Below are 16,460 nucleotides of genomic sequence, written 5' to 3'. Positions count from 1 at the left end.
ATCCTACCCGCATCACTAGGGTGCGAGCAGGATGCAGGAGTCCTGCCTCCTCTTCCGGGAGTGCGTTGGGCTACCCCAAAAATCGGGAGCCTACTGCAGCTTACCGGAGAGTAGGCAAGTATGAATTTAGAGTTCAGTTTGAACACACCCCACCCAAATCTAACTCTCTCTGCACATATTATATCTGACCCCTCCCCCCTGCAGTGCACATGGTTTTGGCAATTAGAGAACAATTTTGATGCTGCGATCAGGTCTGAATTGGGAGTGTGAATGTTGGGACGGTGATGTTTAATAAATTAGTTTTCAGAGGACCATACTGCAGCTCTTCCAACTTCTTCAGTGATCAGTGATTCTTTTTCTGCCTGTTATGGAGCCATAGCATACCTCTATTCAACATGCCACAGTTTCAGCGTTCCATAATAGCAAAACTGTGGCAGGGCAGGCTAAGATTTGTAGTTCTACAGTAGCTGGAGGGCCGCAAATTGGTAAAACCAGTTTCCTGAAAGCAGGATTACCCATTTTATAATACCTGCCCTAGCAGTGCAGGGGTTTTCAACATGTGTCCCTCCATCTGCTGTGGAACTACACATCCCAGCATGTCCTGCCACGGTTTTAGCATACCCTAATAGCAGAACTGTGACAGGGCATGATGGGATTTGTAATTCCACAGCAGTTCGAGTCACACATTGCGTACTCCTGTTATAACACGTTACATGCCTTTAAGGCTGATTCACCTTTTATTCTTGCCATTTTGTTTTGCTAAAATAAATTCTAATAGCTCCATCTAAATCCGACCAATGGTATTGTCCTTGCTTTTGTTTCTAGGTTTAGGACATAATGAGGCAAGAACAATAACCTGAATCATATGGAAATGAGAAATTGCTGTAAGCAGAAAGGTAGAGTTAAGATGGCTGCACATCTAAAAGACAATAATCCTTCCACCCCCATAATAATCCTTCCACCCCCAATAATCCTTCCACCCCCATAATACCAGATAACAGTCAGTCAGACAAGTTCTTTCGATCCATTTGACTTGTCCAATTTGTATGAACTGACGTTTTTGTCCATTTTCCAGTGTTTTGGAGTAAATCGTCCATTTTTCTTTGCTACCATACCTTGGGGGTAATTCTGAGTTGATCGCAGCAGGAACTTTGTTAGCAGTTGGGCAAAACCATGTCTCTCTCTGCAAATGTTATATCTGACCCCCCTGCAGTGCACATGGTTTTGCCCAACTGCTAAAAAATTTCCTGCTGCGATCAACTTGTAATTACCCCCCTTATCAGATTACCAACTAGATGGCTGGTTGGAAAGATAATTTATAAGCGTATGGCCAGCTTTAGGTGTAGAATCAGTGTTGTCTTCATGTATGACGAAAAATAACTCTTCTGCCCATACTGCCTGCCATTCTATGACTTTTTTGTGTTTTTAAATTCTTAACTTGTTAATTACTTATGGTAGTAAGTAGACTTCAACTAAAATTATGGCAAGCCATCCCATAATAACATTTGGCAGTTGAGCTTCTTAGCTGCTAGGCTGGTCATGTGACCTGCTTCTGATGTCACAATGTGCAGCATTACATCACAGAGCCATTCATATTGTGCATATAGGCCCTCATTCCGAGTTGTTCGCTCGCTAGCTGCTTTTAGCAGCATTGCAAACGCTAGGCCGCCGCCCCCTGGGAGTGTATCTTAGCTTAGCAGAATTGCGGACGAAAGGTTAGCAGAACTGCTACTAAATAATTCCCTGCAGTTTCTGAGTAGCTCCGGACCTACTCCTAGACTGCGATCACCTCAGTCCGTTTAGTTCCTCCTGGTTTGACGTCACACACACGCCCAGCGTTTGGCCAGCCACTCCCCCGTTTCTCCACCCACTCCTGCGTTTTTACCTGGCACGCCTGCGTTTTTTAGCACACTCCCTGAAAACGCTGAGTTGCCGCCCAGAAACACCCACTTCCTGTCAATCACACTACGATCACTCGAGCGATGAAAAAACATCGCACGAGCTTGGGTAAAACTACAAAGTTTTGTGTGAAAGTACTAAGCGCATGCGCAGAATTGCTGTTTTTTCACTTGATCGCTGCGCTGCGAAAATCAGCACGAGCGATCAACTCGGAATGACCACCATAGCCCAGTGTCCTCTGCTCTTCCTCAGACTGCTGCAGTTACTACAAGCAACCACTGCCTGCAAGAGATCTATAGATAATCTCCAGCAAAGTAAGTAAAGACTGAATTAATATTTAGAGGAAAAGCTGATTCATAAAGCCCCCCCCCCCTCTTTTTTTTATTTTTTTTATTTTTTATCTGTGGTGTTAATGATTTTATACCAATATCTTCACAATGTCTGTGAGGTCTTAAAGGGCTGTTGCATACTTAATGGAAAAGGATGGCAATTATTATGTACAGTATTAGTTATAAATTCTGCTGCAGTACTATCATGCCTTTTACCTGGAACTACAACTGTAGCCAGGTAAAAAAAAAAATAATAGAAAAGCATTTTTACATTTAAGATGCAGAGTATCCCTCCTTCCTGTATCCCCTCTCTCTGCACAGTATTGTTTCCCCTGTGTCCCCTCTCACTGCAGAGTATTGCTCACTCCTGTGTCCCCTCTCCCTGCAGAGAATTGCTCACCTCAGTCCCCTCTCCCAGCACAGTATCGCTCTATCCCCTGTGTCCCCTCTCCCAGCAGAGTATTGCTCTCTCTCATGTCCCCTCTCCCTGCAGAGTATCGCTCTCCCCAGTGGCGGAACTTGTGAGTGGGGGGCCCAGGTGCCCCAAGTTTACAAAATGCCACACGACAGTGGGTGACAAGGAGAGACAGAAGTTAACAACGGAAGGTAAGGGGAGGCAGAGGGTGACAGTGGAAGGCAGAGGGTGACAGGGGGAGACAGTGGGTGACAGGGAGGCCCAATGTCATGCATGATGCAGAGAACAGGGGCCATGTACCTTGGTTAGGGCAGAAACACAGTGGCCTCTGCTCTGTCTGTGACAGGGGCCCCCATCGCTTGTGCTTTCCTCAGTTTGGCCCTCAGTAAGGCCGACTCTGACAGTGCCAGTTACCCCAGTTGAGAGCTGTCTTCAGGTCACATACAGTAGTCAATCAAAGAAATGTATAGCTGTCTGTTGGGATGTAGTTATGTGACCAGGATCCCGTCCGCCGGTATATTGATACACACCCCTGTCTGTTAATTAGTGGCAGTATGTATCTGTAGTCATCAGTGCTGATAGGTGTCAGGACTCCTCTATCAGTCCGGCACACACAAGGTCAGACCTGCCTACCTAAGGTAAGGGTCAGGTCCCTTAGGCAGTGAGGCCCACCCTGCTCTCTGCACTGGGCCATTCATATGACATTGAACGAAATGGTCTGCAGGGGAGCAAAGGAATAACTGATTGCTGGTGGCCTGGGCAGCAGTGTGCCCATTATTCATCAGGGCCCCCAGTCTTGCTCTCCCCCTCCCTCCCCTCTCCTTGCAGAGTATTCCTCCCTCCTGTGTCCCCTCTCTCTGCAGAGTATTGCTGCCTACCTGTGTCCCCTCTCCCTGCTGAGTATTGCTCCCCTCAGTGTCCACTCTTCCAGCAGAATATCGTCCTTTCATTTGTCCCCTCTCCTTTCAGAGTACAGTATGAGTATCACTCCAGTCGCTTCAGATTATCGTTATCCCCTGTGTCCCCTCTCTCTGCAGAGTATTGGTCCCCCATGTGTTGGCAGAGTATAGCGGAGTGCCTGGTATAGTGACGTCAGTCCACACACTTAATGTGTCTTAGTATGAGCCTTTATCATGAGGCCTTACTGTAGACAAATCACATGGCCCTATGTGGGCACTGCCATTATGCAATGTTAGGACTGCTGATATCGGAGAAGCCTTGACGCAGGCCAGCAGCTTAACATGTCTTTGCAAATGCATGTGACCAATTTCTCTGAAATTCTATTACCAGAAAGATTCAGTGCTGGGGGGATACCAGGGGGACACAAAGCAACCCCCCACCCCCCTTCTCTGTCTCTGTTTGTTTGTGACCCATCCCCTTTTTTAGCACCTGATATATAATTATCTCCAGGAATGATTGAGCAGCTACCACTGTTTGTCAGAATATCAATCTCTCCTGTCCCCTGTACAGTATGACTTACCCCTCTGTCTCCTATCCCTCCAGAGTACAGCTTCTTCTTGTGTCCCTTCTCTCTGCAGAGTAATGCTGCCCCGGTGTCCCTCTCACTGCAGAGTATCACTCACTCACCTGTGTCCCTCACCTTGCATCGCTCTCCCACTCTTCCTGCAGAGTATTGCTCTCCCCGTTTACCATCTCCCTGCAGAATACTGTTCTACCCCCTTTCTCCCCTTTCTCTGCACAGTATTGCTCCCCCGTGTCCGCTATCCCTGCAAAGTATCGCTATCGATCCTTCCTTTAGCCCTACTCCCTGCAGAGTATTGCTCTCCCCCGTCTCCCTGCAGAATATTGCTCTACACCCTTTCTCCCATCTCCCTGCAGAGTATCGCTCCCCCTATGTCTGCTATCCCTGCAAAATATTACTCCTTCCTTTATCCCCTCTCCCTGCAGAGATTTGCTTCCCCTGTATCCCATCTGCTTGCAGAGTATCTCTCTCCCGCTGTTTACCCTCTCCCTGCAGAGTATCAATCTCTTTGACACTGCGCTGGAATGTTGCAATTTAATTGCTATGTAAATGTATTTTGCTGTGCTGTTGGTTCTGAATGAATTATAACAAGGCTCGTTTTTATCAAAATACTTTATATTATAACAATAAACATACACAAAAAATATATATTGTAAAATACATAATAAAAGAACGGAGATCCAGTTCCAATAGTTTTCTTCAGATAAAATTCAGAACACTTCTCCAAGAATAGAAATAATAGTGAACACTCATGTCTGTAACACTGGCGTCCCAGTGTGCTTTGTACTTTTCTGATGATTAAGGATTATAGTTTTAACATATTAATGAAACTTGATAGCATGCAGTTAATGTGTTACTGGAAACAACTTGAATAGTTACCGTTGCTTAGGTCCCAATGGATATGCAATATGTATCCTTTCCATGCACTATTAATTCACAAGGATGTCCCAGCTGATTTACCGGCCTGTATTTGATTATAACCGTCCTGGCAACGTACTCTCCTCCTCCTCCTCCTCAATACGTTTTAAGGATGGCACACCAAACGGAGATGCAGCTGCAGACAGGAGCCCTGGAGAGTATATAGGGCTGTACGGCAGTTTCAAATGAGTGCGACTGCTGCGAGGTATGGCGCCCCCGTTCTCAGGGCGGTGGCACCGGTCTTACTTGTGACGGCCAGTGACGGGAGTCCGTGACGCAAGCAGCAAGCTGCCAAGTGTCCGTGAATGGATGGATCTGCTCTGTGGTTTAGTATAACCATGCCGGAATATCCAAGCTCCATGGAACCAGTTGGAGGGCAAAAGTGACATCAACGCGTTTCGTCTCCTAATAGGGAGACTCTTTCAAGACAGATAACTTCCTTTAGGTCTCTGTATATTTATCCAAATAAAAGGATCAGCCTCCCAGTTGGTTAATCAATCAGAATCATTTCAGGTAATTGTACACTACTGTGTTAACTAATTAAATCCCTTCTATATATAGTAGCATGAATATTCATTGATAGCTACAGCAACCACAAAAACGTAAAAACGAGCCTCGTGTAAAGATACTCTGAAGTCAGAAATTCTAAAACAGAGTATCTCATTATATCCATAAACCATTTATACTTACACAATAATGGCCAACAAAAAATATTAATACTGATATATAGATAATAGAAAATAGAGAAGTGTCCCTTTTTCACTTATACAAACATTATATTATAAAAATTGAAATAATAATTTTTAATCCAATTGTTTATATAAAATAAATGCAAAGCATTTATAAGACGATAGATCCTTTAGTATTTCTCACTAAAAAACAAAACCAACCCATTACCCATTCCAGCATAAATCCCTAATCTATGAGAGGTTATATACTACTCAAAAACATCAATCAATGATGGTAAATTCCTTTATTAGAATCCAGAAATGGTCAAGCATGACTAGATGAAATCAATTAGCCAAGGAACTGGTGGGATAGCATTTCCTTACAAAAATATATTGAGGCCAAAATAATTCCAAGAGGCCTAAGAATATTTAAACATTTATTTATTTATTAATGATAATCCTGATCTTCCCCCCCAAAAAATGGGAAGAGGTATTGGAAGGTTGCTCACTCTCATTATGAAACTATTAGTGACCTATAGAGAAGAGAAAGTGAATAAGACTGTGGCTAAAATAGAAAAAGCTAAAGATGATCTCTTGAAATTTAAAGAGCCAGTGACTTTTAAAGAAAGAGATGAACAAATCAATAATAGAGTAGAAAGATTTGAGAAAGATTTAATATACATGAAAAAAAGAAAATGGGCGAGAAATCAGGAAGATTACAGAACAGAAAACACCAGAACGTATAATAAACAAAGAAAAAGACAAATGGATGAGACCCCTCATTAGAATGAAAGATTAGAAACACTCACTAGATTTTCACAAAATACTAATTTTAGTATAGCCAATACAAGAAATCAGACACCCAAAATGAGACCTCATTATCAACAGACTCCACCCAGAAAACAGCAAAGGGATACATGGAAAATAAAAGACTCTCATTTAAGAGATAGAAATGAACATGTGGATGATTCCCCTAAGAATTTTCACAGAGCAAGTCACATACACCACCCAAATCCATACAAGGTTTTGAACCATCATACTCCAAAAAGACACAGAGAAAAAGAGGAGGGAGAGGAGGAAGGAAGAGAAATAAAAAATAACAACAAGGTATCAATAGACACTAACGGGAATCCATAATTTGACTTCACATAACCTCACAAATGATCAGATTAGACTTTTAAAAAAGGGACTAAATTTTGTCCCTACAAAAGAACCCAATATATTTGAATTATTTGTGGATCTGAATAAATTCATTAGAGAACTATGTAGAAAACATGACTTTGCAACAAAGAAATTAGAAAGAGTACCCTCTGATGATGTTTGTAATCCTATTATTTTAGATGAAACAGATATCGAAAGCCTTCATACTTTAGAAGAATTATTAGAAGAAAGTACAAGATCAGAAATTAAATTGTTCGATATAGTGTTTCTATCAATTTCAGCTGCGATAAATTTAAGGAAAAAAATCTAACTTTTTTCCTTTAGAATATAAAAGTTCAGCTGTAACCATCTTCTATACTAAAACTTTACAATACTTTAAATCTTTATGTCAAAAAAATGATAGAAACCAAAGAAGAAAATCTTCAGTATATCACTTGCAGAATTTGACTAAATCTGAAAGAGAAGCAATTAAGTCATTCAAAGAAGACCTCTCTGCAGTTATTAAACCAGCGGATAAGGGTGGGGTGGGGGGGGGGGGGGGGGAGGGGGGAGAGATTCAGACTAGAACTAATTATGTAGCAGAAGCTCACAGACAGCTACATGATTCAAATTATTAGACTGATTTATATACCAATCCAACCAAGGCATATCAGCTTGAACTAAAGAATATATTACCCTCTGCCAAAATTGAGGGTGTAATATTGGAAGATGAGTTTACATTTTTGTTTCCTTCACACTCCATCACACCCATTTTTATCATTTACAAAAATTCATAAAGATTTGAATTTTCCACCAGATAGACCTATTATTTTGGGGATAGGGTCACTCACATCGAATCTGTCACATTTTGTTGATTTTTATTTACAGAATTACATCACAAATTTGAAAGCGTATATTAAGGCTACAAGACACATACTCCAAAAAACAAATGAAATGGAATGGAGGGAAGGGTAGGGTTTCCTCACCCTTGATGTACAAGCCCTCTATACTAATATACCGCATCAAAAAGGTTTAGATGCAGTTGAATGTTATCTTTCAAAAGATTTGAATATAACTCAAGGTCTACGTGATTTTGTACAAGAAGCAATCTTATTTATTTTAACACACAATTATTTTTAGTTTGAAGATCATTATTATTTACAGCGTCTTGTGGAACGGCCATAGGGACCAGATTTGTGCCAAGTTTTGCAAACCTCTATATGGGCCGCTTTGAGGAGCTTCATATCTGGAGCGGCTCATATAGAGAGAATCTGGTCCTCTATGGCCATTTCATAGATGACCTTTTTATTATTTGGGAAGGAGGACAAGACAAAGCACTTAAATTTGTTAACTATCTTAATATAAATTATTTTATGATTCACTCATGATTTTTATTTTCATACAACTCACTTTCTGGATGTTACATTCTCGATATATAATGGATTTGTTATTTCTTTGAATTATACCAAACCACTAGGAGCAAATAATTATTTACATTATACCAGTGGTCACTATAGCCCCTGCATTAGGAATATCCCTTAAAATCTAATTTTAAGATTGAGATGTAATTGCACGGATGAAAGAGACTTTTTCTATCAGGTGGAAAAAATGCTAGGACATTTCAGAATGAGAGGCTATCCAGAAAACCTGTTAGATAAAGCTTTTGAATATGCTAGATCAGTCCCTAGGGCTAAACTCCTAATAGATAAAAAGGTGGGTAAACTATAACGGGCAAGATAATATCCACCAAGGACTGATACCAAACAGTACTTCAGAAGAAAATAAAGACACAAGAGACACAATCAGATTTGTTTCAAAATTTAATGCAAAATGGAGAGAGATCAAAAGAATAATTATGAGTAATTTTGATATCCTGCAACATGATAAAGTTTTAAATAAATGTATAAAAGAGAAACCCTCTGTGACATTCAAGAGAAATACCAGTTTGCGAGATATGATAGCACCAAGTGTCCTGAAACCAGTAGCAAGGGAAACACAAAATACATGGTTACCTACAGGACCACAAGTGAATTATTGTTGTAACAAGCCGATTTGTCTCACCTGCAAATTCAGGAAAAACAAAGCTTTGTATATTACATCAACTGTAAATGGCAGTAAACATTGAATAAAACAATTTATTAATTGTGAATCAGATTTTTGCGTATATCTGTTACAATGTTCGTGCTTCCTACAGTATGTAGGGAGAACAACAAGAAATATCAAGTCTAGATTCAGAGAACATAGACTTAATATCATTAAATGCTTACAAACACATAGTGTGTCACGGCACTTTTCACAGAAACATAATGAAGACCCAAAGTCTCTATCAATTGTAGGAGAAGAAAGGATTAAGAATAACAAGAGGGGTGGCGACAGGTTTCGCTATCTGTGTATGGGAGAATCAGCTTGGATTTTTAAACTAGATACGCTATACCCTAATGGTTTGAACGAGGCATTAGACTATGGGGTCTATTTACTAAGCCTTGGTTGGAGATAAAGTCGCTGGAGATAAAGAAGCCAATCAGCTCCTAATCACTATATCTGCTTTGGATAAATCCATGTTGCAGTTTGGAATTTTTCTGTTAGTTTAAATAAATATGTATGAAGAGTTTCCGACATATTGAAAATCATCAGCATGGTAATTGATGACATCATTTTGACCGAGAGGGACGCCTGTTGCCTTGGCTAATTGATATCATCTAGTCATGCTTGACTATTTCTGGATTCTAATAAAGGAATTTACCATCATTGATTGATATTTTTGAGTTGTATATATTAGAGATGAGCGGATTCGGTTTTACTCGGTTTTACTCGGTTCTCAAAACGACATCTTATTGGCTCACGGATGTCACGTGTTTTGGATAGCCAATAAGATTCGGTTTTGAGAACCGAGTAAAACCGAATCCGCTCATCTCTAGTATATATATAACCTCTCATAGATTTGGGATTTATGCTGGAATGGGTTAGTTTTGCTTTTTGTGAGAAATACTAGAGGATCTAATGTGTTATAAATACTTTGCATTGATTGTATATAAACAATTGAAATAAAAATGATTGTTTCTATTTTTATAATATAATGTTTGTATAAGTGAAAAAGGGAAACTTCTCTATTTTCTATTATCTATATATCAGTATTAATATATTTTGTTGCCCATTATTGTGTAAGTATAAATGGTTAATGGATATAATGAGATACTCTGATCTATTTTTATAATATAATGTTGTATAATTGAAAAAGGGACACTTTGACTTATGGTTCCGGGTGCCACATGGAAGGCAGCTGAGGAGACGAGCTCTGTCAGCCCCACGCTCCTCTGTGCCCTATCCACAGCTTTTAGCCTCCCGCGATTGGACCACTTGGTCGTAACAGTGTCGGTGACAGCTCCTGGTATATGGAGTATTTCCTGACCCCCATTATGCCTCGCAGCAAGCAGCAAAAGGACACGGAGCAGCGATGTGCAGAGGGCAAGATGGCGGCGACTGCGGGAGTGTCTCTGCCTGCTCTGCAAACCTCACCACCGCTTACCCCTCACTGTGCCTCCCCATCGCTGGCATCACAGGGCAGATCCCCTTCTCCCACCCTCTCCCACTCTCCGTCAGAGGGGAGCACTTCACCAGGGCCTTCTGCTACACATATGCTGGCACTTCCTCTCCTGGAGGCACCTATTACATATGCCACTATGGTCAATGCAATAAAGGAGATGATGGGACCGCTCTTAAAAGAGCAGACAGCAGATTTTAACCGACAACTGTCTCAACTATCCCCGAGGCTCACAGCTACAGAACACAGAATGGGGGAATCCTTTGCTGATATTTTTCCAATCTTAAAAAGGCAGTGAGTATGGATACTAAAACCTGCTATCAACTCCATAAAAAGATAGATGAACTGGAAAATATATCCAGAAGAAATAACCTGCGAGTTATAGGTTTACCCGAGACCATAAAAGGTACAGATTTATTGCCTTTTGTTCTTGATACCCTCCCGGCTCTGTTACATGTTCAGGGTGAATATGCTGATATCGAGAGAGCTCACCGTCTTGATCCGACTTGACCACAAGAGGGCAGCAGACCCCGTGCCATCATTTTTAAAGTCTTGAATTATCTTCACAAAGACATATAGGTCCATATGCAATTGCGGTCGAATTGCCGCAAATGTCGAGAAACGGGGCATTTTCGACAAAAAAAACCTGTCGAATTGGATTCGACAATGCAATACAGTACTTTTCGTCAAAAAACCTGCCGTTTCAGATTCGACTTTTTGCAATTCGACATTTTTAAAATTCGACAGGGTATATGCAATTCCAGGCAAATTGCGGCACTTTTTCGCCCGTTTTTAAATTCGACACAATTCGACCGTCGAATTCCGCCAGGTGGGTGCCGGAATTCGACATATTCAATAAAAAACGAATTCGACAGTCCCGCTGTCGAAAAACGGCGATTAGACTGATTTTGATTCGATTTTTAAAAATGTTTATAAAACGGTAAAAAAAAACCAAAAAAATTGCGTGGGGTCCCCCCTCCTAAGCATAACCAGCCTCTGGCTCTTTGAGCCGGTCCTGGTTGCCAAAATACGGGAACAAAAATGACAGGGGATCCCCCGTATTTTAACATCCAGCACCGGGCGTCCGGTCCTGGTGCAAAAATACTGGGGATAAAAGACGTAGGGGTCCCCAGTATTTTTCACACCAGCACCGGGCTCCACTAGCTGGACAGATAATGCCACAGCCGGGGGTCACATTTATACAGCGCCCTGCGGCCGTGGCATTAAATACCCAACTAGTCACCCCTGGCCGGGGTTTTTTTTATAGATGGAATGGTGAAATCCCTGAAAAGAATGGCGTGGGGTCCCCCCTCCGAAGCATAACCAGCCTCGGGCTCTTCGAGCTGGTCCTGGTTCTAAAAATGGTTCTAAAAATGCGGGGGGAAAATTGACAGGGGATCCCCCGTATTTTTAAAACCAGCACCGGGCTCTGCGCCTGGTGCTGGTGCAAAAAATACGGGGGACAAAACGAGTAGGGGTCCCCCGTATTTTTTACACCAGCATCGGGCTCCACTAGCTGGACAGATAATGCCACAGCCGGGGGTCACTTTTATACAGTGCCCTGCGGCCGTGGCATTAAATATCCAACTAGTCACCCCTGGCCGGGGTACCCTGGAGGAGTGGGGACCCCTTCAATCAAGGGGTCCCCCACCCCCAGCCACCCAAGGGCCAGGGGTGAAGCCCGAGGCTGTCCCCCCCCCCCCCATCCAAGGGCTGCGGATGGGGGGCTGATAGCCATGTGTAAAAATGTTAGAATATTGTTTTTTGCAGAAGAACTACAAGTCCAAGCAAGCCTCCCCCGCAAGCCGGTACTTGGAGAACCACAGTACCAGCATGCGGGGGGAAAACGGGCCCACTGGTACCTGTAGTTCTACTGCAAAACAAACACCCAAATAAAAACAGGACACAGACACCGTGAAAGTATAACTTTATTACATACATGCCGACACACATACTTACCTATGTTGACACGCCGACTCTGGCCTCATCTCCAATGTTGACGTCCGGGGTACCTGAAAATAAAATTATACTCACCTGATCCAGTGTCCAGTTCTTTTATTATAATCCACGTACTTGGCAAAACAAAAAAACGCATTTACCCGAACCAGACTGACTGAAAGGGGTCCCATGTTTACACATGGGACCCCTTTCCCCGAATGCAGAGACCCCCCATGACTCCTGTCACAGAAGGTCCCTTCTGCCAATCAGGAAGCGCCACTTCGTGGCACTCTCCTGATTGGCTGTATGCGCGTCGGAGCTGTCAGACGCGCATCACACAGCCCCCTCCATTATCTTCAATGGTGGGAACTTTGCGGTCAGCGGTGAGGTCACCCGCGGTCAGCGGCTGACCGCGGGTAACCCCACCGCTGACCGCAAAGTTCCCACCATTGAAACTAATGGAGGGAGCTGTGCGATGCGCTGTCTGCCAGCTCAGACGCGCAAAGCCAATCAGGAGAGTGCCACGAAGTGGCGCTTCCTGATTGGCAGAAGGGACCTTCTGTGACAGGAGTCACGGGGGGTCTCTGCATTCGGGGAAAGGGGTCCCATGTGTAAACATGGGACCCCTTTCAGTCGGTCTGGTTCGGGTAAATGCGTTTTTTTGTTTTGCCAAGTACGTGGATTATAATAAAAGAACTGGACACTGTATCAGGTGAGTATAATTTTATTTTCAGGTACCCCGGACGTCGACATTGGAGACGAGGCCAGAGTCGGCGTGTCAACATAGGTAAGTATGTGTGTCGGCATGTATGTAATAAAGTTATACTGTCACGGTGTCTGTGTCCTGTTTTTATTTGGGTATTTTTTTTGCAGTAGAACTACAGGTACCAGCGGGCCCGTTTCCCCCTGCATGCTGGTACTTGTGGTTCTCCAAGTACCGGCTTGCGGGGGAGGCTTGATGGGACTTGTAGTTCTTCTGCAAAAAAACAATATTCTTACATTTGTACACATGGCTATCAGCCCCCCATCCGCAGCCCTTGGATGGAGGGTCAGCCTCGGGCTTCACCCCTGGCCCTTGAGTGGCTGGGGGGGGACCCCTTGATTGAAGAGGTCCCCACTCCTCCAGGGTACCCCGGTCAGGGGTGACTAGTTGGGTATTTAATGCCACGGCCGCAGGGCGCTGTATAAAAGTGACCCCCGGCTGTGGCATTATCTGTCCAGCTAGTGGAGCCCAGTGCTGGTACAAAAAATATGGGGGGCCCCTACTCTTTTTGTCCCCCGTATTTTTTGCACCAGGACCAGGCGCAGAGCCCGATGCTGGTTGTTAAAATACGGGGGATCCCCTGTCATTTTTCCCCCCGTATTTTGGCAACCAGGATCGGCTCAAAGAGCCCGAGGCTGGTTATGCTTAGGAGGGGGGACCCCACACATTTTTTTCCCCTGATTTTTACACCATTCCATTAAAAAAAAAAGAATAATAATAATAATATTTTTAAAAATATATAAATAATACTTGTGCCTCCTAAATAGACAAACCAAATACCTAATCCCTTCTAATATAAATAGATATGCTATTACCAATAAAAAAAACACAAAAAAAACACGTTTTTAAATTTTTTTATTAGATTCCGCCAGCAAAGTGTGGCGGATTAAAAATTACGAATTTACTGTCTAAAAGCACTGTTGTCGAATTTACATTCTTCAATTGAATATACTTTTGTCGAAATGCCGCATTTGTACCATTGCAGAAATGTCGAATTTGACAAATGTCGAATTTCAAAAAGTCGAATAGGGAATGGCTGTTTTTTTGGCGAAAAGTACTCTATTGCATTGTCGAATTATTTTTTTTGGGCGAAAATGTCCTGTTTTTCGACATTTTTGGGAATTCGACCGCAATTGCATATACCCCGACATGTCTGCAATGATAAAAATGCGTTTTTTCGACAGAAGTATATTCAGTTGAAGAATGTCGATTCGACAACAGTGCTTTTCGACAGTCATTTCGTCAATTTCAGTCTGCCTCATTTTGCTCTCGTGATCTAATAAAAAAAAATTAAAACTTTTTTTTGGTGTTTTTTTGATTGCTAATAGCATATATATTTATATTAGAAGGGATTATCTACTTGGTTTGTCTATTTAGGAGCCACAAGTATTATTTAAGATATTTTTTTAAAGAATATATTTTTTTTTTTTACTGACTAAAATAATATGGAGAGATCAGAGCATGTTTTCAGGGGTGGGAATGGGTTAAAAATCCTGCAAAAAAATGTGTGGGGTCCCTCCTCCTAAGCATAACCAGCCTCGGTCCTGGTTGTAAAAATACGGGGGGGGGGGGGGAATGACAGGGGTTCCCCCGTATTTTAACAACCAGCACCGGGCTCTGCGGCCGGTCCTGGTGCCAAAAATACGGGGGACAAAAGACGTAGGGGTCCCCCGTATTTTTAACACCAACACCTCTCCTGATTGGCTGTGTGCGTCTGAGCTGTCAGGCGGCATACTCGAGATACACTAGCACATAGGCGCTCCATTGTATCCAATGGTGGGAACTTTGCGGTCAGCAGGTGAGGTTACTCGCGGTCAACCGCTGACTGAAAAGTTCCCACCATTGAATATAATGGAGCGCCTATGCGCTATGCGCCGCCTGACAGCTCAGATGCGCACAGATAATCAGGAGAGTGCCACGACGTGGTGCTCCCTGATTGGCTGAAGTGACCCTCTTTGACAGCAGTCACGGGGGGTTCCGGCAGTCGGGGAAAGGGGTCCCATATGTAAACATGGGACCCCTTTCAGTGCGTGGTCCGTGTTTTGCGTTTTTTTATTTTTCCAAGTACGTGGATTACAAACTCTGAAGAGGACCGATCTACACAGGATTGTTGTGAGTATAATTTTATTTACAGGTACTCCGTGGATTCTACGTGGACAAGGGGATCGAGCCTCGTGTCAACATAGGTAAGTATGTGTGTATGTCGGTGTGCATGTATGTAATAAAGTTGTACTGTCACGGTGTGTGTACTGTTTTTATTTGGGTATTTTTTTGTAGTAGAACTACAGGTGCCAGCAGGCCTGTTTCCCCCCCGCATGCTGGTACTTCTGGGGGAGGCTTGCTGGGATCTGTAGTTCTGCTACAAAAAACAATATTCTTTTTTTTTACACTTGGCTATCAGCCTCCCATCCGCCGCACTTGGATGGGGGGGGACAGCCTCGGGCTTCACTCCTGGCCCTTGCGTGGCTGGAGGGGGGGACCCCTTGATTTAAGGGGTCCCCACTCCTCCAGGGTACTCCGGCCAGGAGTGACTAGTTGGGGATTTAATGCCACGGCCGCAGGGACCGGTATAAAAGTGTCCCACGTCTGTGGCATTATCTCTCTAGCGGAGCCCGGTGCTGGTGTTAAAAATACGGGGGACCCCTACGTCTTTTGTCCCCCATATTTTTGGCACCAGGACCGGACGCAGAGCCCGTGCTGGTTGTTAAAATACGGGGGAACCCCTGTAATTTTCCCCCCTGTATTTTCACAACCAGGACCGGCTCAAAGAGCCCGAGGCTGGTTATGCTTAGGAGGGGGGACCCCACGCAATATTTTTCAGGGTTTTTTTTTAACACTTTTTTGCCGTCCATGATGTCGAATCCAGGACGCACACTATCGTCAATTGATCCGTTTTTCGTCAGCGGGACTGTCGAATCCGTTTTTAATTGAATATGTTGAATTCGAGTCCCGGCGGCCGGGATTCGACGGTCGAACTGTGTAGAATCCAAAAACGGTCGAATTCCAGCTGGTATTCGACCGCAATTGAATATACCCCATAATGTCGCGCTTCTTGCAAACACCGTAATATCTCCTGGGATGAACACAACCTTTTGATCTTTCAAGATTACTCTGTGGAATTGACTAAAGCCAGGAAGGAATTCTCACCAAACTGATCCAAGATCATCAAAAGCTTGCGTTGTTATACCCCGCAAGACTGCACATATACAAAGATAATTCTATCAAAGATTTCCTCTCAGTACAAGACGCAGAAACTTTTCTTCATGACCTGTCGGAGAACTCCGCACGTCAGGAATAATTTCATTTTATCAGCCTAGGCATTATGATACACTTCTAATCTCTGCTAAGATGAGTTTCCATATTGTT

The 16,460-nt window shown here is 43.2% G+C and overlaps 1 long non-coding RNA gene across 1 annotated transcript in view; it reads left to right on the top strand.

The window, feature by feature from the left end:
- LOC134943490 (uncharacterized) overlaps nucleotides 1–16,460 on the top strand; it is a 139,081-nt gene that overhangs the window by 15,317 nt on the left and 107,304 nt on the right. The window contains exons 3-4 of the long non-coding RNA XR_010181568.1: nucleotides 826–896; nucleotides 2,152–2,213. This is a non-coding gene — a long non-coding RNA (uncharacterized LOC134943490). The remainder of the gene's footprint in view (nucleotides 1–825; nucleotides 897–2,151; nucleotides 2,214–16,460) is intronic.

The sequence above is a fragment of the Pseudophryne corroboree genome, chromosome 7 (assembly GCF_028390025.1).
Source record: "Pseudophryne corroboree isolate aPseCor3 chromosome 7, aPseCor3.hap2, whole genome shotgun sequence".
In the NCBI taxonomy this organism is placed as follows: domain Eukaryota; kingdom Metazoa; phylum Chordata; class Amphibia; order Anura; family Myobatrachidae; genus Pseudophryne; species Pseudophryne corroboree.
The sequence above is the reverse complement of the archived record's forward strand: the minus strand, read 5'-3'. Positions and strand labels throughout refer to the sequence as shown.